Below are 22,181 nucleotides of genomic sequence, written 5' to 3'. Positions count from 1 at the left end.
TATTATATGCTATCACTGATGTGGAATCTAAAAAATAATACAAATAAATCTATTTATGAAACTGAAATGGCTCACAGATGTAGAAAACAAACTTATGGTTACCAAAGGGGAAAGGGAGGCGGGAGGGACAAATTAGGAATATGTAATTAACAAACTACGCTACATAAAATAGATAAGCAACAAGGATTTACTATATAATAAAGGGAATAATATTCAGTACCTTATAATAACCTATATTGGAAAATCATCTGAAAAAATACGTATATAACTGAATCACTTTGCTGTACACCTGAAACACAATATTTTAAATGAACTATACCTCACTTAAAAGAAAAAGGATGGCATAACCATTGACTGACATACCCTTGTTTCTACTGGAGGATTTTTTCAAAATAAAAGCCCTAAGAGCTTTCTGATCAATCCTGAAAACTGAAGAATTTCAGAAAGGTAGGGTGATAGAATCCATGAGTGCAAAGGCAAATCTGGTCATACTTCTTCTCTTCCTTCCCCTCCCCCAACCAATCCTCCCCAGTTTAATGTTCATGGGCTCACTCAAGACTCACGGACGCAGCAGGATGCCGCCCATTCTCGGTAAGCCTCCTCCATCCCAATAAGGAAAGGATCACTAGGGTGATGTCTTTACCTGCAGAATCCTTTCTGGAAGGCTCGTTGTTACAGAGTATCAGAGCTAATGTTTTTCGGGTTTTTTTCTTACGCTACTTTCTATTTATAAAATTCACTCCAGGATCGTAGGTAAGGAGGTGACATTATTTCAGCAATACCTCCACCTCCACGGCCAGTGGCCTTCTTACACCCCTTGTGTTTTAAACCTCCTGCAGTTAGTACTGTTGGGTCTTCCAGGGACATAAGCAAGCCAAGCACGGAGGGGAGAGTGCAAAGACAAAATTTCTGATTCTAGAAGAGGCTCCCTTATTTTTTTTGTGCTGGGTGCTTCATGGATATCATCTCATTGGCTCCACTGAATAAAACTTTTCTGATAAATAAGAAAACCGAGGCTCAGAGAGATTCAGTAATTTACCCAAGGCCTCACAGCCAGGAAGGGGCAGAGCCAGAAGTCCAAGCCCGGGGGACATGACACCACAGCCCTACCCGCTCTGTGCGCCAAACCACGTGGTCAGGGACTCTAGTCTTGGCCCTGCAACGGGGACCCCGGCGAGGTCCCTGAACGTCTGTGAGCATCTCCTCATTTGTAAAAATGATCTCTGTGCCCTCTTTTACTCCAAAAATTCCATCCGAGATGTCTAACTTGCTGGAGAATCCCCAAATTTCGTATGTGCGTGGTCCACAGCCTCTGCTCAACATTTAGTGTGACTGCAGCCCTTGATGCTTTGCTCTTATCCGTGGTCTCTGCTCTCCTGCCAAGACCTGCCGGCTACATCTGTGCTACTGGTCACTCTGTAGTTACTCTGTTACAAAACACTCAACCACCCCAATAAAAGGGGATTGAGAAGGCAGAACACTGCCCTGCATTGTGCTCCGCTCCCATCGTTCTTATCCTCACCACCCTCCCCTCTTTTCTGCTCTCTCTCTGAGCAACAGAGAAATAAGTATCCAATGCCTCTTGGGGGTAACCAGAGGCAGCAGAGAAATCGGTAAGCCCGCAGTGCACTACCCACTGTTTGTAGGTGTGTCGCCCAGCCCCAGGTGACTCCACACTATTAGGGTTTCCTAGTTTGGGTTTGTCCCAACTATACACTTTTTCACAGGCATGCGGGGAGAGCATAATCGTGCATTTTATGGGTATGAGTGGCACAGCCTGGCAATTCTCCGATTATTATTTCCATTTGTTGTCATGCATTATCAATCTACTTCCCCATTACGTGCCATGTTTTTCATGCATTCCTCGTACAGCAAGGACAAAGAAAGGCAAAAGCCCTGCAAAGAAGCCCGTATCACCAGAAGAACAGGCTAACTCTGATGGAAATTGTGGAGTTAGAGCCCAAGGTTGACAGGATAGCTTTTGGCTAATTCGGAGTGAAAACTATCGTCAAAAAGTTTGGTATTTGGCATGAGTACCAAGACGGGCAAGGTATTGCTAAAGGGGAATGAGGGGCCACACCACAGAACAGACTTACAAAAAAAGTTAGATACAGAAGGACCTAAGAGGACATTTTTCTTTAGACCACTGGGTTTTCCAGGTTTCTGAAGATGCTGAAATAGATCAGCATTGCGGTTGGTGTGAAGAGTCACTGGGTGATTTTTCTTATTCAGATAGGATCTATTGAGTGCCCACCATGAGCAGGGGGTAAAGGTAGTGAGCCTTCGGTGAACAGAAAGTGCGCAGTAACTACGGATCGGCAAATAATCACTAATACGATGGCGCGTGTGGAGGTAGTCAGAGTTTGGGGAGAAGGATGTAGGTGTGCAAATGTTCTTGACGACCCACAACTCACGTCTTCTTGTACTACATCAAGGAATGGCCAGAGCTTCAGTTTTAAAACAGAATACCAGAAACCACCGCATACGATGGAGATCAGGCTTTGTAACAAGTCGGCTCCTATCAGCTCCATCTCCGAACTGGCGTTAGAGATGCTCGATCATCTACAGAGGGGTTACCCATTCAGTTCAAACGGAACCTACAAGCCCATTTTTTTCTTGATTATTTGGTAGTCATAAGATCACTGAACTGAACCAGATCCCTTCAATCCCTTCCAACAATCATGGCCTTTATTCTGAGCAGTAATTTCCATCTTGAAGGAGAAAAGTGTTTCTCTTTTGCGGAAAAAAATACCTGATTTCTACTGATAAAGTTAGGAATTGAACACACGCCCTCCGCCCACAAACACACATACTGACTCAACAGCACCCAAAATAAGCATTAATACAACGCACTAAATGGTAGCAAGAGCTCTGATCATCTTCTGAGAAAGTAAGAGAGGCATAAGGATAGATACTTTTAGGATAATGCGGCTAATGGTAGAGCTGGTAGCCTCGAAAGTAAGGGTGTGTCTAAATTATTCCTTATAAGAGAGAGACATGCTGATCCCACAGGATAGGGGAAAGAGTGGCAGCTGATGGATTTAGGGAACCAAAAGGAAAGTGCTGTGGAGAGAATTTCTGATAAGCTGGATTTATGCTGATTCGGAAAACTTGCAAAAGAGAGTAGCAAAACCAGCAGGCTTTGTGTGCAGTGGTGACCCTGGAGCCCAGAGTTCCAAGAGCTATTGTACCAGCTCTTGAGATTAAATGTCCTGGAAAAAGCAAAAACAAAAATGGAAAATACGGCCAATACACTTCAGTCTGATTACGGCTAGAATAAACAGCATAAGATAAAATACTCAAATCTCATCCTTCCCCAACAGGTTCGTCTTTTAGTGGCCACTTTTTCCCAGATTCTTTAAGTCTTCGATTTTGCTTATGGTAGGAAAAGTTCAAGTATCTATGCATCTTACATAACTGATGGAATGATCCTTTCAGTTCCTTTTCTCCCATCAACTCCTACCTTTTAGGAGACATCCAATATCTACTTTTGTTCCTTTAACTACCTATTCAGAGAGCAATGGACGTCAAAGAATCAGAAATGGACGAGATGGAGAGAACAGATAACCAGTGTCCGGGGAGCTCAAGAGGAATGTAGTTTTTGAAATTTAGATCGAAGATCTTTATCGCATGGCTTCTCTCCCCATGAGGTCTCAGAGATCCTTTCTAATAGAGATGCTGGAAATTTTCACAATGAATAAACCCAAATAGAGAATTTCTGCCACAAAGGTTACTGACACATCAGCTGATATCCAAAAATAAATAAGATAAATAAATAAATAAATAAATAAAAGACAGGAATGAAAGCCATAGGTGAATCTAGACTTATACTTTCTGATACTGTGTAGAATGTGGTTTAAACTAACTTCAAAACCTATTTTAACTGTTAGCATGTCTTTCTCACTTTACCTAGTTTAAATGGAAATTCTCCAGAAGCTACACTGTTCCTTTTTTTTAAAAAAAGTACTGACATATGCAAAAATTTCTCAGAACAAAGCTTGAACTCTGAATGTGCCCCATCGTATTTTCAGTCATTCAGTGTGTCAGGCTAAATGCAACCCTTATAACTGATAAGTATACGACAAACGAATAAAACTCTAGGTCTTTTACTGATACACACACACTAGCATTAATAACGTGAGCACGAGTGGTATATTTATGCAGTAAAGTCAGTAATGATCTTCTTTGGAGGCAGTCACACTCAACCCCACATTTACTCAATATAAAGGTACCCTGACAGGTCCCCTCAATTTCCTGGACCTTTCATCTCATCACTGCCTCTCCCATCACAAATCGATCACACTTTCTCATCAGCTCATCGAGGCTGACTCAAGGACCCCTTTCTTTTACAACTCTGGCATTCTCACTAGTCCACAGAGCCTTTTGCCAAGTTCCAGAACACAAGCAAGGATTCATTCTTTTTGTTTTTTTTTTTGCCGCGCCGTGTAGCATGCAGGATCTTAGCGCCCCAACCAGGGATCGAACCCGTGCCCCCGGGGCAGTGAAGCAGGAAGTCTTAACCACTGGACGGCCAGGGAAGTCCCAAGGACTCATTCTCGGTTTATTCTTTGACCTCAGACTGTAACTGGGCCATTACAATAAGGCTGAGCACCACCCACATCTGGGAGGCAGATCTCATGGATTATGAAGTCAGTGACTCACTGAACCTCAAGGGGTTTCGGTTTCTCCCATGACAAGATAATGCTAATAGTACTTACCACCTGCTAGGCTGTCAGGGGACTTGGCAACAATGTCTACAAATTACAAAGAGGCCCTGCGCCATAAATAACAAGTCTCATTAATAAAATTAGTTCAAGTGCCAGAAAGAATATTACCAACAACAGTGGCAGATCACACTTGGTCAGAATAAAAGTGGGTGGAGGAATCAAAAAATGGGCAGAAGATCTAAATAGACATTTCTCCAAAGAAGACATACAGATGGCCAACAGGCACATGAAAAGATGCTCCACAACGCTAATTATTAAAGAAATGCAAATCAAAACTACAATGAGGTATCACCTCACACCGGTCAGAATGGCCATCGTCAGAGTCTACAAATAACAAATGCTGGAGAGGGTGTGGAGAAAAGGAACCCTCCTGCACTGTTCGTGGGAACGTAAACTGGTGCAGCCACTATAGAGAACAGTATGGAGGTTCCTTAAAAAACTAAAAATAGAGCTGCCATATGACCCAGCAATCCCCCTCCTGGGCATCTATCTGGAGAAAAACATGGTTCGAAAGGATACATGCACCCCAGTGTTCATTACAGCGCTGTTTACAATAGCCAGGACATGGAAGCAACCTAAATGTCCATTGACAGATGAATGGACAAAGAAGATGTGGTACATATATACAATGGAATATTACTCAGCTATTAAAAAGAATGAAATAATGCCATCTGCAGCCACATGGATGGACCTGGAGATTATCATACTAAGTGAAGTAAGTCAGACAGAGGAAAACAAATATCATATGATATCACTTATATGCAGAATCTAAAAAAAAAAAAAGATACAAGTGAACTTATTTACAAAACAGAAACAGACTCACAAACAGAGAAAACAAACTTATGGTTACCAAAGGGGAAAGGCGGGGAAGGAATAAATTAGGAGTTTGGGGTTAACAGATACACACTACTACGTATGAAATAGATAATCATCACAGACCTACTGTATAGCACAGGCAACTATATTCAATATCTTGTAATAACCTATAATGGAAAAGAATCTAAAAATGAATATATATATGTATACACACATATGTATTAATCACTTTTCTGTACACTAACATGACTGAAACTAACATGACATTGTAAATCAACTATATTTCAAGAAAAAAAAATTTTTAAGTGGGTGGAGGGATTTTCTGATCCTCATTTCAACTAACACTATTCCCTTTTAACACAAGAAGAGTTTAATGTTGTTGTTGTTGCTTTTTCTAAAAGGTTACTGCTACCCGCACAGTTCACATCAAGCATCACTTTTTTCCAAGTTATTTGGAGGCAACACTGTATTCACTAGCAGGACAATATAGTGTTGATTTCAAAGCAAGTCCAAATATTGCTTCCAATCAAATTCACTGCAGCTATTTAACCTCTGGGACCAAAGAGATTCAAGTCTATCTGCTGCGGGACCCTCCCATTCCTGGTGTACCTTAAATAAACCCAGATTTCATTCACAGCAGAAGGGACCCCTCAGCCAACAGAAGAGGCTCATCCTCTAACCCTCTGGGTTGCAAGAGATGAACACGTTGAGAATCAAAATCAGATTTCTGCTGATCTGAAGGTTTCGTCTTCCCACCATGTCCAAGTCAGACTCCAAAAGGGGGCCAAACGCTAGGAATGAACTTGAAGCAATTTAAAAACCAGAAACAAAACAATGAAAGGTGTCCTCCCATCCCCCCCCCACCCCCCATCAACCTCCCACTTTGTTGCACATTGGAAAAATGGCACACAGAGCTAAGTTCTACTAAGTGTAAGGAACAGATTTTGCATCCAACTCCTGAGACGCTTCCCCCAGGGTCAGCGGTGGCTTCCCTGGATGAAGTCATAAGTCTGCCCCTGGCTCTTGGACTGGTGCTTTCCCGAACATCACAGTCATGCTTTCAGAAAAGGACCAGACTTACAGTGCCGAGGTGCTAGGGGTATGTGAGAAGCTGTTGACAACCCACTCAGGTAAATGCAGATCAAATCAGCCTGACCAGGTGTCTCAATACAGCTGGGGCTACTCCAACACTGAATAATCCATCCCCACCGAAGAGCTCGGATTTAGAAACGTGGTTGGCTTAGGTGTTCTGAAAATCCCTTTCATCAGAGGCTGTGAGGATTCAAACTGAGAGAAGCCAGAACAGCGGTAACAACGTCTACTGGGATGTTCCATTCATAGGGGAGAAAGCCTCCTCCATCCACGGTGAGGTCTGGGGATCGCCCTTCTCAGCAAGCAGAGCTTCCGGGGGGACTGGCATGGCTGCACCATTCAGAATGAGTGTGTCTATTAAGAAGCCACCGCCAGACCTATTATTAGAACAGCCATCCCTTGGAAATTTCGCAGAATTTGCTTGAATCTACTGAGCAGTTACTCTCCTAACGAGGTACTGGAGAAAGGCACCGAGTTCCCGACTACACACGGGCAGCCCAGACGGCTTTCAAAGTACAGGACCGGTTCATCTTTTCTAAACGCAATATGCGCCCACGTTTGGGCAGTTGCCTGCAAGACAGAAACCCTGCGTTTGGGGGGTTCGTCCTGAAGGGGGTTCCCTCCTCTCCTCCTCCCGCGGTCTCCCTGCATTAAACTTGCTGCAGCCATTTGGAGTGTGAAAGAGCAATCCATTTTAGCAGTCCTAGGCAGCCGGCGATCTGCAGCCTGCCTCCTGAACCCACCCAAAGAACAGGACTTCCCTGTCACTTCCAGAAAAACGGTTAGAAAAAAAAGAACAAAATCACGCCCGGGTCTGCCCGCAGCAAGGTCCTTTCCTTTCTCCCCGGGTAGACCTAGCCAGTGTGAGGTCGAGATGCCAAAGAAAGTGGGTGTGGGGAGAGGGGGTAGCACGAGGGAGTAGAGTCTGTGCCGCACGTGGGGTGTGCACTGGAACAATGTCACATCTGCGGCATTAAATGCTCTACGTCCTCAGTAAAGCAGAAGTGTCATGTCCCTCTCACCGGCCCAGAAACGGACCCAGAAGTGCTGCAGAATCCACCGCCTGCCCGCAGTCGCGGCTGGGAAACAAAGACACATTACCTTTTATTCGTGGTGCTTCCCAGAGAGCCGAGGAACTTCAGGTTTGCAGCGGCGGATCCACCGAAACGGGCGTCCCATGCGCCCCGGGTGCGCAGGCCCGGGGCCTAGCCGGCGGCATCCGCGCCCGGCGCCTCCGCCTCCGCCGCGCGGCGCCCGCAGCCGCCCCGCCGGTCCCCGCGCGCCCCCGCCGCCGCCGCCCCACCGCCCCTGCGGGTCCCCAGTCAGCCCATCGCCCGCTCGCGCCGCTCACGCCGAGCCTGGCCGCGCGCCAGGGCGCACCGCCGCCGGCCCGCCCCTCGCCCGCGCGCGCCGAACACCGTGCCGCCGCGCCCGGCCCTCCGCATCGCGGTCGGCCCCGCGCGGCGCCCCCGGGCACGGCGAGCGCGCTCGGGGCCGCCGGCGGCCGGGGGCTAGGCCGGCTCCGGCGAGTCCCGCGCGGCCGAGCGCGCCGCCGCCACCCGCGCGCGCCACGGGGCACCCCCGAGAGCCGGCCTAGCCCCCGGACAACAATGAACGCGCCGGCCCGGCCCGGCCCCTGCGCAGCCCGCGAGCCCCCGGTTCCCGCTCCGCCGCACACGCAATCTGGACCAAGTTAGGTCCCGAATCAGCCGCCGAGCCGCAGAGGCTGCGCGGAGCCAGAGGCGTGCGCGAGAGGAGCGGGGAGTCGGAGCCCGAGGACCGCCCGCGCACCCGGCGCCGTCCCCGACAAACCCACCGAAACCCGCCGCGGGAGGCCCTCTCCCACCCTGGGAGCCGGAGGAAGAGGCTACCTTGGCTGAACTTGGCGGAAGGTGCAGCTCTTATCCCTCGATCTAGTCCAGTTTTCTTGCATTAATCTCCCCTCAACTCTTTGGAAATGGAAGTTCCTGTGAGATAACCCAGTCGTGGGGCTATTGTCAGGATTCGCAACAATTACTGCGGAGGGGAGACTCCCATTTCCAGAGCCTGGGGGAGGAAGACGGCCTGACACGTTCTCTTTCCAAAAAAGAGAAACACACTGGGAGACTATCCCGAGGAGAACAATAACTCAATTCACATTGTATGTCTAAATGTTTATTACTTCAGGAGCTCAATTTGCCTTAGACACTTCTTTTTCCTCCTTTTTCATGAATTGTCAAAACACGGGTGATGAAATAAAGGGAGAAGCAGGCGGGAGCAGCCGCTTAGCGAAGGTGGAAAAGCCAGCTTGTCTCAGAGGTAAAATCTTTCCCTAGAACTCACTCGTCACTTGAATCGCCAATATCCATCCACCCGTCCATCCACCCATCCACCCGTCCATCCACCCATCCATCCGTCCATCCACCCATCCGTCCATCCATCCATCCATCCTTCAAGGGAGGGACTGTTTCCCCTTTTACCGTAGTTTGAAGGAGACCCAGGTATACTGATACCATTATTTCCAGGACATTGGCAGGAGTGAAAACTTACAAACTTTATAATAAAAAGAAATCTCACACATCCTGTCTTCCAACTGATCTTTCCAGACACAGCCTGTGTGTTCTCTGATGATCTCTGGTGAACATTTTTGACAGTTCAAGAGGCCTCACAATCCACAGAAGGGAAACATCTAACTTTTCCTCCAAGTCAGTGTTGGAGGAAAAGATGAACGCCTGTGAGGACTACCCACCTTATTTCAGACGGTGGTGATCACATGCTCCTGGCTGGGGGACTTGATTATCTGAATCTGAGGAATGGGAAGCTGAATGGGAGGTTTCTGTATTTTTGAAGTCCTTGAGGATTGTTCTCATGCCAAGCCCGGTTCTTTCATGTTGCAATTGAAGCCCATCTCCTCGCGTTCTGAGGCCTTTACAGGGATTATTATTTCTTTGGAAGCAGATTATTTCCAGTGCTGCTTTGTTTTGACTGCAACACCCAACAGGTAGTGATCGAGGAAATGTTCAAACCTTTCTCTTCCGATAGTTTGCATCCTTAGAATAGTCTTTGGATTCCATCTACATCCACCTCCTGCCTTTCCACCTTGGCCGCTGGAATTCTCAATATGTCCTGAATCAAGCTGACCAACTGGTAAAGCCCCTTTCCAGGTTCCCTGTCTTACGAAACGGCATCCTTCCTCTCCCCACCGGGATAGAGAGATCTTTCATCTCCTTCCTTTGACTCATTCCTCACTGTCAAATTATCACCAAGCCTATCCTCATAAATAGATCTGGAAAGTTCCTTGGGAGCAGCCCCTTGTCTGACTTGTTCCGACAGTGCCTGGTGCCCATTGCTTAATCTTTGTTGCATGAGTAGGCCCTGTTCCTAGCCTCGGTCAGTGTACATCACCTTTCACCGCCATGTCTCTAGCAACCTCCTGACTGGACCCCAGTCTTGTCTCTCAAATGCATTCACCACACCACCTGGAGTCACTCTCCTGAAACTCACACCTGATCATAGGATTTCTTTGCTTAAACCCATTCAAGGTTTCCCTGGCTCTTAGGCATAAAGTCCTCGCTTCTTTAGATGGCTGGGATGTCCCGAGCATCAGGTCCTCCTTATCCATCCAGCCTTGTCTGCGGCCACCAGTCCCTTCAGCTCCATAACCCTATTCCAGGTCCCCTGTGTTCCTGGTTCTCACTGGTCCCCTTGTCCCCCAGCAGCCCATGACTGCAGAAGCCACTCGAATCATGTCACATCTCTGCTTACAACTATCCGGGCTTCTCACTGCTCCTGAAGCACCCTCCCCATCGTCATCACGTGTTATTCTCCGAGTCCCTCTCTATGCTTTGCCACCAGGCCACTTCTCTGCCCATGAATGACTCTTTCCTTCCCTTGGCTTTTGCGTGTCTTGTTTCTCCTGCCTGGAATGCTCACCGCCCGCCCTCGCCCCGCCCACTCTTTGTATAGCTGGCTCCTTGCCATCCTTCAGGTTTCAGCTCAAACCCTGCCTCCTAAGTAACCTTCCCTGATCAGCACGTGGGAAGTGACCTCCCCAGCTGCTCTTTGTATCATTAGCCTGTTTATTTCCTTCTTAACTATGATCGGTATTCACAGCTGCGTGTGAAAGTCACAGACTGATGTCAGACTTCCAGAGCCTGGCTCTTGCCTCAGCCACCTCCTCACTGTACAACCTTGGGCAAGTATCTTAACCTCTCTGCGCCTCAGTTTTCTCACCTATGAAATGGGGATCGTAATACTACCTACCTCATAGCGTTGTTATAAGGATTAAATGAATCAATATATGTGAAAAACTTAGAACAGGACCTGGCAATATAAGCGTATACATGTGAGGGCCTTTATGTGTTTTATTGTCACTCTGTCCCCATGGCCTGGGCTAGTCCCCGACACAGGCTCTCTTTACCCCCTAAGCCTTTTGTGTTTGGAGCCCAAACTGAGAATGGATACAAATTTAGGGAAGAAAAACTACATTTGAAGAATTTAAGTACTGAGAGAAATAGGCCATGGTAAAGCTTGATGAATGAGATAAAAATTCAAACTTAAATCATCTGGAAGTTAATGAAAATATGAAGGAAATATATTCTCTGTTTCACCAGCAGTGATCCTTGGAGTTCATGGATGACAAGCTTTGCCAGTCAGAATTCTGTAATGGTCTGTTTTCCGAAGAGGCCAATTCTACCACTGACAATTCAGGCAGTTTCTTGCAAAGACATAAAGAATCAAAGGCTCTTTGCAAAGTGTTGGACCATCGGTCAGCCCTAGCATGTAGTTGTGATGAAAGAATAGAGCATGTTTCCATTTTCAGCTCGAGTGTGATGCTTTTTGAAAAATCTAACTGAAAAAAGAAACGTGGAAGGCTGGTTTCTGGACATATGCCTTTGTGTTTTGCTTTTACTGCTGGAGAAGATTCAGAAAGAAGGAGACATACTTTTCCTTTGGTTCTTCCAGAGGGCAAGCAGGACTTTGAGACCTGATTACCTCGGGTTCTCACAAAGAGTTAGGGAGCTTTGTACTGAAAGGAGCTAAAGTCTCCAAGAGAGGAGAGGTGCTCTGAAGCTTGAAAAATGGGGAATGGAGAAAAGCATGGAGAGAGGCAGTAGCACCCCCGGAGGAAGGAAAGGGGGGCCACCTGCAATTGGAGAGACCCATCCTCCATGTCTACAGAGCGCCTCAAGAGGGCGCCGGTCATCTGCCGGGGCAGCCTGAGGACAATGGAGGAAGGTACCAAACGCCAAGAGGTGTGTCTTAGGCACAGCAAAGGATCTTGGGGTTCTGCCAGGAGGGATGGCGTCTTTGGCTTTAAAATGGACCTCAAGTTCTTGGGTACGTGAGCATCTCAGTGGCATCTATGCTGGATCAATGACAAGAGACCCTTTTCCTGTCATGACGTATTGATAGAATGTGAGTTGGTGGAGAGGAAAGAATGAGTGAATTTCTGCCACCTTGGTGAGTGAGGACATAGATTGAACTGGGTTTAGAGGAGTAAACTAATGTGACTGTTTTACACCCAAAGTTGCAGAGCAAAAATTAGACCCACTTCACTGATAGAAAGTATCTGGTTCTTAACTCTGGGGTCTGCAGTCACAGCTTTCCTAACAAGCTCGGGGCAGTACACGGAGCACTTAGGAGAAGATGCCTCAGCTTGGGTCTTAGCCAGAGAACCACTGCTGCTGGAGAAGGATGACCCACTCATTCCTTTGTGGATCTGCCCCGCTGAGGACAGACCCCAGCGTGGGCTGGATCTGAGTCTGGGCTACACAATCCTTTGCTAAGAACCAATAACATGGGACAGCCCTGGAATCCTGCTCTGAAGGCGCAGTGTGACCTTGAACAAGTCTCTTCATTTTTTGGTGCCCGTTTCTTCACCTTTCAAACTGGCCTGAGAATCATCTCTCTCTCTCTAGCCTTATGAAGATCATGGATTCAACACATATTAAATATTTTTAAAACCACACAACTGATGACAGTTGATAACTAACATTATTACGAGTACATATTCTGTGCCAGACACAGTGCTAAGAACTTTCCAAAACATTCATTGATCATCACAAGATTCCTATGAGGTGGAAGTTATTTTTTCTCTCTCTTCTATGGAGGAGGAACCTGGGGTCTAAAAAGGTGAAGTAACGAACTGAGGGGACTCTGTTCATCAGATTTGAACCCAGAGTCATCCTTTTGTGACCTGAGCTCTTATCTCGCAAGCTTGACTACCTCATACTAATACAAATGAAATATATTGGCAATCATAGTGAGCATGGCCACGCACTTACTTTATATATACTATTAATTACGGATTGAGCCACAGTTGGAGTTGGGTAGCATCTATAGGAGGTGATAGTATGTTGTACTGTTACATTCGTTTCTAAGCCGCACCAAACAGACATTGATTTACATTCCGTTCATATGTTTCCGGAAAATAATACTGTCATCTTTTCCTTCTACTTTCACCAGATGTTGAGGATAGAGTAAGACTCCTTTGGGGCAGGTTAAAGTCCTTGACTGGTTTTAAGTGAACCCTATTATATTTTTATACCCAATCCTTTTCTCTCCTCACTCCCAGGTCAATTAAAGGCCAATCCTGAGCCACTTCAATCAAAAAGAAAGAATTCCATCTCCTCTCCTGGCCAGAGAGCAAGCACTTAAGACCGCGGTCCCTGGGGTATACGAAGAAACCATCTAATAACTGTCTTTTAGTTCGTTATTTTTTTAAATAGCAATGTCATTTTTTAATAGCTATGTTTTATAATCTTGTTATGTTCTCATTACGTGAAATTGTTGCTTATTATTTTTTCCTGGTTGGGAATCCTGATTTAGACTGTCTCAACTCAGGGCAGTAAAAACCCAGGGCAAGTAAGTAATTGTGAAACACAAACAAGAATCAATCAAAACATCACAAGCTAATTAATGTCATTTGGAGCCCCTGGGAGCAGCTGTATTATGGTGAGTACCATACTATAAAATCGGTGTACGTTAGAAGTACACTCAAGGACACAGGTTAACACTTTCACCAAACCCTTTCTGTTTATTTGCCTTGAAATATATATTAACCGTAGTTAAGACTTACTTGGCACCTACCAGCTGCCAGATACTGCTTGTGCACTTTATATGCAATAACTCATTTAATCTTCTCAACAGCCCTGGGAGGTTGGTGCTATTATTAGCCCCATTTGGAAGGAAGGGAATACGTCAGGGAGAGGGTTTATAACCCACCTCAGGTCCTACAGATGAAAAGTAGGCAACAGCCAGTTATCAAACTTGGGCGGTCTGAGTTCCGAGTTGAGATTATTAACCCTCACTCAACTCACCGTCCATTGGTCCAGTATTTGGAGGTACTGCATCCCTTATTACCTAACACAGTGCCTATCAGCTGGGACTCAATACTCATTGTTTATTCGTGGGCCCATCACCTTGTTAGGAAAGGGAGTTAAAACAGAAATATTTGTGAAATTGAATAGAAAAAAAGTTTCAGCAAGCATTCCTTTTTCGGTTGGAACTTATAATAGAGAGAAGGCTTCTGTGCAGGTGACATCAATTACTCAATCTCTCAAGCAAGCAATAAGAATGTATTGGAACCATGAGCCAGTTTAGGAGGAAGGCCCCCAGGATTTAAGAGAACAGAGGCACCTGTACCCCAGGGAGAAAAGGCAAGTCAGTTTCCTGGAGTTGAGATGGGGCTGAAAACTGTCATCGAGTGATGACTTGTGATGTGATGACATTTTTCCTGCCACCAAATAAAGATCAACCCACCCCAAATCATAATGGCAAAGAATCTGCTATAACTCACCTTATAAATAAGGTGGGTTCAGTGAAGCAAGTTTCTAAGGTTCTGACTCAAATAGGCAGTTGGTTAGGCTGTTTGCTGAGATACGGATTGGATATGCAAGATTAGAACTCAGAAAGAGATAGCTGGGTGGAAAAGAAAAAGGTTGGCGACGCCTGTACATAGAGGGCACTTAAACCTATGGAAATTGACGAGGTTGTCCAGGAAAGATACTGTCGGGGGAAAAGAGGGCTCAGGACCTAGCTCTCAGGCAGACTTAAGCCAGCATCGGAATCACCTGGAAGCCTTGTCAAAATGGGGCTTCCCTGGTGGCGCAGTGGTTGAGAGTCCGCCTGCCGATGCAGGGGACGTGGGTTTGTGCCCCGGTCCGGGAAGATCCCACATGCCGCGGAGCGGCTGCGCGCGTGAGCCATGGCCGCTGAGCCTGCGCGTCCGGAGCCTGTGCTCCGCAACGGGAGAGGCCACAACAGCGAGAGGCCCGCGTACCGCAAAAAAACAAACAAACAAACAAAAACAGATCAATGGGTCTCACCTCCCCCAGGCCCCCCCGAGTTTCTGATTCATAAGTCTGGGCTGCGGTGCAAGAATCTGAATTTCTAATAAGTTCCTGGGATGCTGATGCTGCCGGTCTCCGAGCATCTCTATTCTGCCAGAGGTCTTCGCTCTGTTCCTGGCACCCTGGCCTCCCTGCCGTTGTCCAGACTCATCAGACTCTCTCTAGCCCAGGACCTTTGCACCTCCCTGTGCCTGGAATGCACCTCTCCAGCTATCAGCCCAATCAAGCCCAAACTTTTTTCAGGTCCCTGCTCAAATATCACCTTCTTAGAGAGATCCTTTCTGACCACCTTTTTTTTTCCAGTAGCAAGAAATGGTAGCAAGTTTTGTTTCTTTTTCATAGCTGTCACTCAATTCTTCAAATGCCAAATTCACTGTGATCTATGACCATTTTTTCTTTTTTTTTTTTTGCAGTACACGGGCCTCTCACTGTTGTGGCCTCTCCCATTGCGGAGCAGAGGCTCCGGACGCGCAGGCTCAGCGGCCATGGCTCACGGGCGCAGCCGCTCTGCGGCATGTGGGATCTTCCCGGACCGGGGCACGAACCCGTGTCCCCTGCATCGGCAGGCGGACTCTCAACCACTGCACCACCAGGGAAGCCCTATGACCATCTTTCTTAAAAAAGCAACTCCTCCCACTTGCCCTCCTGCTTCTGCCCCTCACCCTCATCCCTTCTCTGGTTTATTTTTCTCCGTTTCCCTTATCACCTTCTAACAGACTATACAACTTATTTGTTTGTATGTTTTGTTCATTACCTGTCTCGCCCAGGAGAGCAGGGATTTATGTCTGTTTTCTTTTTTGCTGACTCTCTTGAGCCTAGAATAGTCCCTGGCACATATTAGACGTTCAATGAGTATTCATTGAAGGATGAATTAAATGAAGGAATAAACAGTCTTGCCTGTGGAATTGTGGTTTTAAGAATTTAATTCTGATGGAAACCCTTCATAACTGGTTGCCTCCATATCAAAAATGAATATGACCATGTTGTTCCATTCTGACAAAAAAAAAAATCTCCTCTTCTACCCGGGATAAAGCCAAAAATCCTTGGATATTCTCCAGTAGGCACTGGTTGGGGCTGAGACATGGCAGGGAACAGACTCTGACGTGGTCCCCGTCCCCCTGTTGCCTACAACCTGGTTACAACCCTCTCCTGCTCTGAAATAGCCCATGCATCTCTCTACCCATTTGTAGCACTTTACTGTAACCATTTCTGCATTTGTCTATATGCCTCACTCAATTTCCTCCAAGGCAGGAATCGTGGTGGTGCTTTGTTTTTGCTTTGATTTTATTCGAAGTCCTCGAAGTTTGTTCATCTGCACACAGTATATTTAATGCTGCTTTATCACTTTCTCTTGGCCAAGCGTTATGATCACTACCCAATAAATTTTTAGAGTGAAATCCATTCAGCTAATAAAAAACAGGAGAAGCGTCTGGGATGGTAGGAAACAGCATTTGACCGGTGTTTATATGCAATTCCGTATAATTGTTTTAATAAAGGCGGCCTAAATTATAGTCAATCTGAAACTATCAATGAGCTCTGTCGCTCATAACTGAGCCGGGGCGAGTCGCGTGGTGCGTGCACCGCCAGTGGTGTGGAACCTTCTGCAGTGCGTTCTGCAGATTTCTAAAGGCGTTTGTGGAGGCCTGATAAAGACACTTAATAATCCCGCAGCTGTAATTTCTATCTTGAAATGGATGTTTTTCCATCTCTCCCCTCAGTCTCTACCTAGTAAACTCTAAATCGTTTTGGTGTTGGCTTTCAGAAACATAAGGTTCTTTCTTGGTATATATTCTTCTATTCATATTTTATATTCTTCTCTAATGGGGTCTTGGGAAGATCTTCACAGGTCTTTTCTTGGATTTCACCCTCTTTTTCACTGTCTCAAAAGTGCAAAATATAGCAAATAAACACTACCTGAATAGCTGATCCTAAGCAGAGGTGAGGATGCTTGAGGACTGTTTTGATCTTGAGTCCTCAGTAGAAGAGGGGATACAGCGGAGAGAAAGGAAAGTATCTTTAGAATCTTCAGAGGATGACTTCTGTGCTATTTGCAAAGAAAATTCCCTTGGAAATGGGTTCTAACCTAAACTGGGATAGGATGATGATGATAATGGCTAGTATTTATTGAGTGGCACCAGGCACATGACGTGAATCATGTTTAATTCCTGCAGCAACGCTGCAAGTAGGTATTATTAATTTCTATTTATAGATCCAGAAATTGAGACTCAGAAACATTAAGTAACTTGCCGAAAGTCCATACCCAGAAAGAGGCAGATTTGAATCCGAGTCTGTATTCAATTCCTCCAAAACTAGAGGACTGTATTTTTGACTAATTGTGTAACAGGTTATTTTAGTTTCTGTTCTGTGGAAAGTGGAAAGCATTCCAACAAAGGGTTTTAATGTAGTTTTTTTTTTTAAGCCTCCAAAATGCGAGGCTTAATTTTGAGCAAAAGCAGAAGTTGGTCAACCAAGGGCTCACAGCGAGAAGTCTCAGGATTGGTTTCTGGTGGAGTGGATGGATGGCAAGGGAGCTCCCGGAAGGGATGGAAAGCAGGGAACACCAAAGATGATAGGATCTAGGTGACGGGTTTGCCGATCCCTGCCCCGAGCTGCCTCTGGTCATCAAAATCATCCCCACCCAAGCAGCGCTCTGCAGACACCAGGAGGTAGTCCCCACCGGCAAGTCCAGTGACAGGACGTAGCTGACTCGGCGCTGCCCCGAGCTGGCTAACCCCGGCATAACCCCTGGTGTGTACTTTTGCCAACAGTTATCTGGCAGATGCTCTCTGCTCTCTGCTTTCTCTGTTAGCGCCTCTGATTCTGTTCCTCGTCCCTGTACAGCTTTGAACAGGTCAACCGAAGTCTTCAGGCAGGACCTTCCTTATCTGTCTACACAGCAGGCTGAAACCAGTATTAGGATGCACTTTCCTGACCCAAGACACTGAGAGACACAGCAAAGTGGTTAGGAGTGCAGGCTATGGCACTGGACTTCCTGGGTTTGAACCACAGGTCAGCCACTTACTAGTTGTTGTACTAGTCATACTAGCAATCTTAGGCTAAAGGGTTCTACACTTCTTTCAGCCTCGGTTTCCTGAGGGTTGCTATGAGGATCGCATTGCAAAACGGATAGTTTTGGGCACAGAACACATGCTTAATAAAACACATGCTATTAGTATTCTTATTTGCATTACCTGTGTCAACTAAGGGCATGAAATCTGGCAGCTTTTGTCCACGTACAATACCCCCTTGGCTGCTGTGTTAGATGTTGATATTTGGTTTAAGCCCTGTACCTAAGTGTTGTGAGCTTTAATGAGATGCCAGGTGACGTAATTCCTGTAAATAAATCATAGGAAATACCCTGATCCTAAAGAATAGTGTCCTGAATTCCATCCCTTTCTTCTGAGTGTCCCGCGTGCCCTGTCCTTGTAGGGAGCGTTCACCCTGATCATCTGCAATTAACTTAAAAGGGGATTCAGGTCCATTTAGGACGCCTACAACTTCATTCAGCCACTGAGGGCACATTGGAGAGAACTAGAAAATGAGCCTGACTTTTTAAAGTCTGTTCAATCTCCAGTTCAATGGGAAAACCAAGGTGGATCGCAGATTAGACAAAACTAAATGCCCTAACCCTTCATTCCTCGGACACTTACAGTGCCTGTCCAGCTGTGTCCGTAAGCATTGTTCATAGAAGCGCTCTGAGGCGCCTCTGCTGGACAGATGCGGAAATGGGCAATAAGGAGTTCGTGGCCTGCCCAAGGGCTCCCTGTGAATTTGTGGGACGTTCAGAATTAAAACAGGTAGCCTTTCCTGAGCACTGCTCACCAATACTGTCCCCTCCCAGTATGTATGCAGGGCAGTCACAAGACCAGATATGCACACACTCCTAAGTTCCTTACCACTGTAGTGAGTCCCTCATAATACAAAAGTACCTAAAATTCTTTTCTTGTTAAATTTTGATGGGCCTCTTTAAAAAATATTTTAAAAAATGAAACCTAAGCATTTAGAAAAGTACAGAAAATAGACTGCTGAATACCATTAAGACTGAACATTTTGCCTTATTTGCTCTAGACTTTATTTTAATTGAGATATAATTGACATATGACATTGTGTGTGTTTACAGAACACAAGGTGCTGATTTGGTACATATATACTTTACAGTTTGGCTCCTGCTGTAACACTGCTATCACATCACATAATTATTTCTTTTTTGTGCTGAGAATAACTAAGATCTAGTCTCTTAGCAACTTTGAAGTTTAGAGTACAGTGTTGTTGGCTGTAATCACTATGCCATGCATTAGCTCTCCGGGACTAATTCATACTCTAGTTGTGAGTCCGTACCCTTAAAACAAATCTCCCCAATTCTCCCATCCCCCAGTCCCTGGTAACCACTATTCTACTCTCTGTTTCTATTCCTATCAGCTCTTTTAGATTCCACGTATAAGGGATATTATATAGTATTTGTCTTTCTCTGTCTGACTTATCTCACTGACCATAATGTCCTCAAGGTCCATCCATGATGTTGCAAATGGTAGACTGTTTTTATTGAGAGAGAGAAACAGAGACAGAGAGACAAGAGACAGAAAGGGGGGGGGAGAGAGAGAGAGAGAGAGCGCGAGCTCTCGTCCTTTCTCCTTCCCTCCCCAGAGGCTGAGACTCTTCTAAAGTTTCTGAATATCATTCCCATATTCCCATGTTTGTTTTATCCTTTGACTACATACAAACATAGCCATAAGCATATACTATTATATATGCACACATATACGTACTGTAAATATATACTATTATGTGTGCTTTTAAACCTTACACAAATGCACCAGAACAGGTCTATCTTTTCACAATTCATTTTTCATTCAATAGAATGTTTTTGAGACTTGTCCGTGTTGACACATTTAGACCTCGTCCATCCATTTGAAACCACTGTGCAAATAGCCCACAGGTCATTTATCTTTCTCCTACTGAGGGATTAGTGACTTCTAAGTTTTCACAAATACAGTTGGCCACAGGGCCTTTGCTCTTACTCTTTCCCCTGCCTGCCATGCTTACTTCTCAGTTATTCCTTCATTCAAGAACATTCTTATAATGTCTACTTAATTTGCTTCCTTATTCCTTCAGGTTTTTACTCAATTGTCACTAGGATGGCCAGATAAAATGTAGGATGTTCAGTTAAATCTGAATTTCAGATAAACGATGAATAAACGTGTAGTGTAAGCATGTCCCAAATACTGTATGGGATAGGCTTATACTTAGAAAATTCACTGATGATCTGAAATTCAAATTTAGGGGGGTGTCTTGTATTTTTATTTGCTAAACTAGCAACCCCAATTGTCATGTGCTCAATGAGGCCATTCCTGTCATCCTCTTCAAGTTTTTAACCCCTTCCCAACACTTCCTATTCTTTTTCTCTGTTTTATTTCCCCTCATAACACTTATCACGAATTCACCTGCCATATATTTTCCTAATTTATTTTGCTTATTTTCTGTCATCCTTCCTAAGCTCTTTGAAGGCAAGATTTTTGTTTGTTGTGTCCCCTGCTATATCCATAATACCTGAAATAGTATGTGAGGCATAGTATGTGTTCAATAAATATTTGCTGAATGAAATAATGCAGAGACTATCTTTGTGTACGTCTCCTGAGTATATGTCTGAGAATTTCAGTAAGATAAACACTTGGAAATGGAATTGTTTTTTGTAGGATGTCTATCTTTACTAGCTATTTGTCATTGCTATTCAAAGTGGTTGAACTAATTTCCATTCCCATCAGCGATGTGTAGAAGTCCCCATTTCCCCACTATCTTCTCTTCCTTCCTTCCTTCTTTCTTTCCCTCCCTCCCTCCCTCTCTCCCTCTTTCTCTTTCCTTCCTTCCTTCCTTTCTTCTTTCTTTCCCTCCCTCCCTCTTTCCCTCTTTCTTTCTTTCTTTCCTTCCTTCCTTTCTTCTTTCTTTCCCTCCCTTTAGAAATACACTAATTTAAAATTTTTGTAGCAATAGTTGAAACCAGCATGAAAACATATGATACTCACTAGTGAATTACAATCAATGAATTCATAAAAAACAGTAACTGTTAATCGAAAAGGTTCCAGATGTTTTTCAGTGCTTATTTAAAATATGAGTTAATTACTACAGATGCATTCCTAAGCCACCGTACCTCTTGTGTAAGAAAACAAACAAACATTGCTCCAACCCATTACTGTTTCAGTGACACCGAAAAGGTCATTATACACATTTTGAAGAAAAGCCACCTTATTATTTTTTCAACTAAAAAGGAGGAAGTCTTATCTGAGAGCCATAAAATGAAAACCTCCACAAAAATTGCATGGAATGTTCTTTGGGATCAGATTCAGAATTTTCAGAAACTTGAAACCCATATCAAAAGAGGAAATGTGACACAGTCCTTTGTTACAGATATGGTCAATCTCTTTAATGTCCAAAAGAAGAACTTAAGTTATAAGTTTTAAAAGCTGTGTGTTGGGAGTTCCCTGGTGGTCCAGTGGTTAGGACTTGGTGCTTTCACTGCCAGGGACCAGGTTCAGTCCCTGCTCGGGGAACTCATATCTCGCAAGCCACACAGCATGGCCCAAAAGAAAAAAGAAAAGGCTGTGTGATCAAAGAATATAACGAAATGGCACATTTTAATGTGCTCTTAATACATTCTTGAACAGTCATAAAATAGGTTGTGATCTTTTGCAAAAATGGCCACAATCCCTCCCTGAATCTAGGCTCCTTATAATGATTGTGAAGGGATGTGTAGAGGTGAAGTCTGTTTTCCCTCCTCTTGAATTTGGACTGTGCTTCTGACTGGCCTTGGCCAGTAAAATGCAGAAGCAACAATGTGCCTGTTCAGAAATTAGCCCTCAAAAGGTCTTTCGTGCTTGTACTTGATCTCTGGGAACACTGCCTTCCTGTCCTAGGGACAAGCCTGGAAGACATGAGACCTAGTGGATCAAAGCTGAGTCAGCTGAGTTGGCCCAGATGAACTCCTAAAGAGGTGAGAGAGCTCAGCTGAGATCGGCGAAGCTGCCTGCTTGACTGGGCCACCGAGCACAGGTGCATGAGGAAGACCGGAAGAACTGCCCTGCTGAGCCCAGCCCAGACTGCTGACGTACACGATCACAGGCTGACTAAAGGCAGGTTGTTTGAAGCCGCTACATTTTGCAATGATTTGTGACACAGCAATGGTTACTGATGCACAGGCTCACTTGGTTCCTCACCCTAC

General features: G+C 45.2%; 1 protein-coding gene across 8 annotated transcripts in view; it reads right to left on the bottom strand.

Annotated features, from left to right (window-relative positions):
* FRMD4A (FERM domain containing 4A) overlaps positions 1-22,181 on the bottom strand; it is a 638,605-nt gene that overhangs the window by 221,737 nt on the left and 394,687 nt on the right. Inside the window, exon 1 of one of the 8 annotated variants that reach the window (XM_049705592.1) lies at positions 8,507-8,629. The exons of 6 other annotated variants lie outside the window; for them this stretch is intronic. The gene's annotated coding sequence lies outside the window, so the exon portion shown is untranslated. Of the gene's footprint in view, positions 1-7,736; positions 7,882-8,506; positions 8,630-22,181 lie in introns of those variants that run through there. One more of the 8 variants, XM_033403428.2, reaches the window with a different exon arrangement.

The sequence above is a fragment of the Orcinus orca genome, chromosome 2, assembly GCF_937001465.1.
Source record: "Orcinus orca chromosome 2, mOrcOrc1.1, whole genome shotgun sequence".
Classification (NCBI taxonomy): Eukaryota; Metazoa; Chordata; class Mammalia; order Artiodactyla; family Delphinidae; genus Orcinus; species Orcinus orca.
This window is presented reverse-complemented; position numbering and strand designations above follow the sequence as displayed.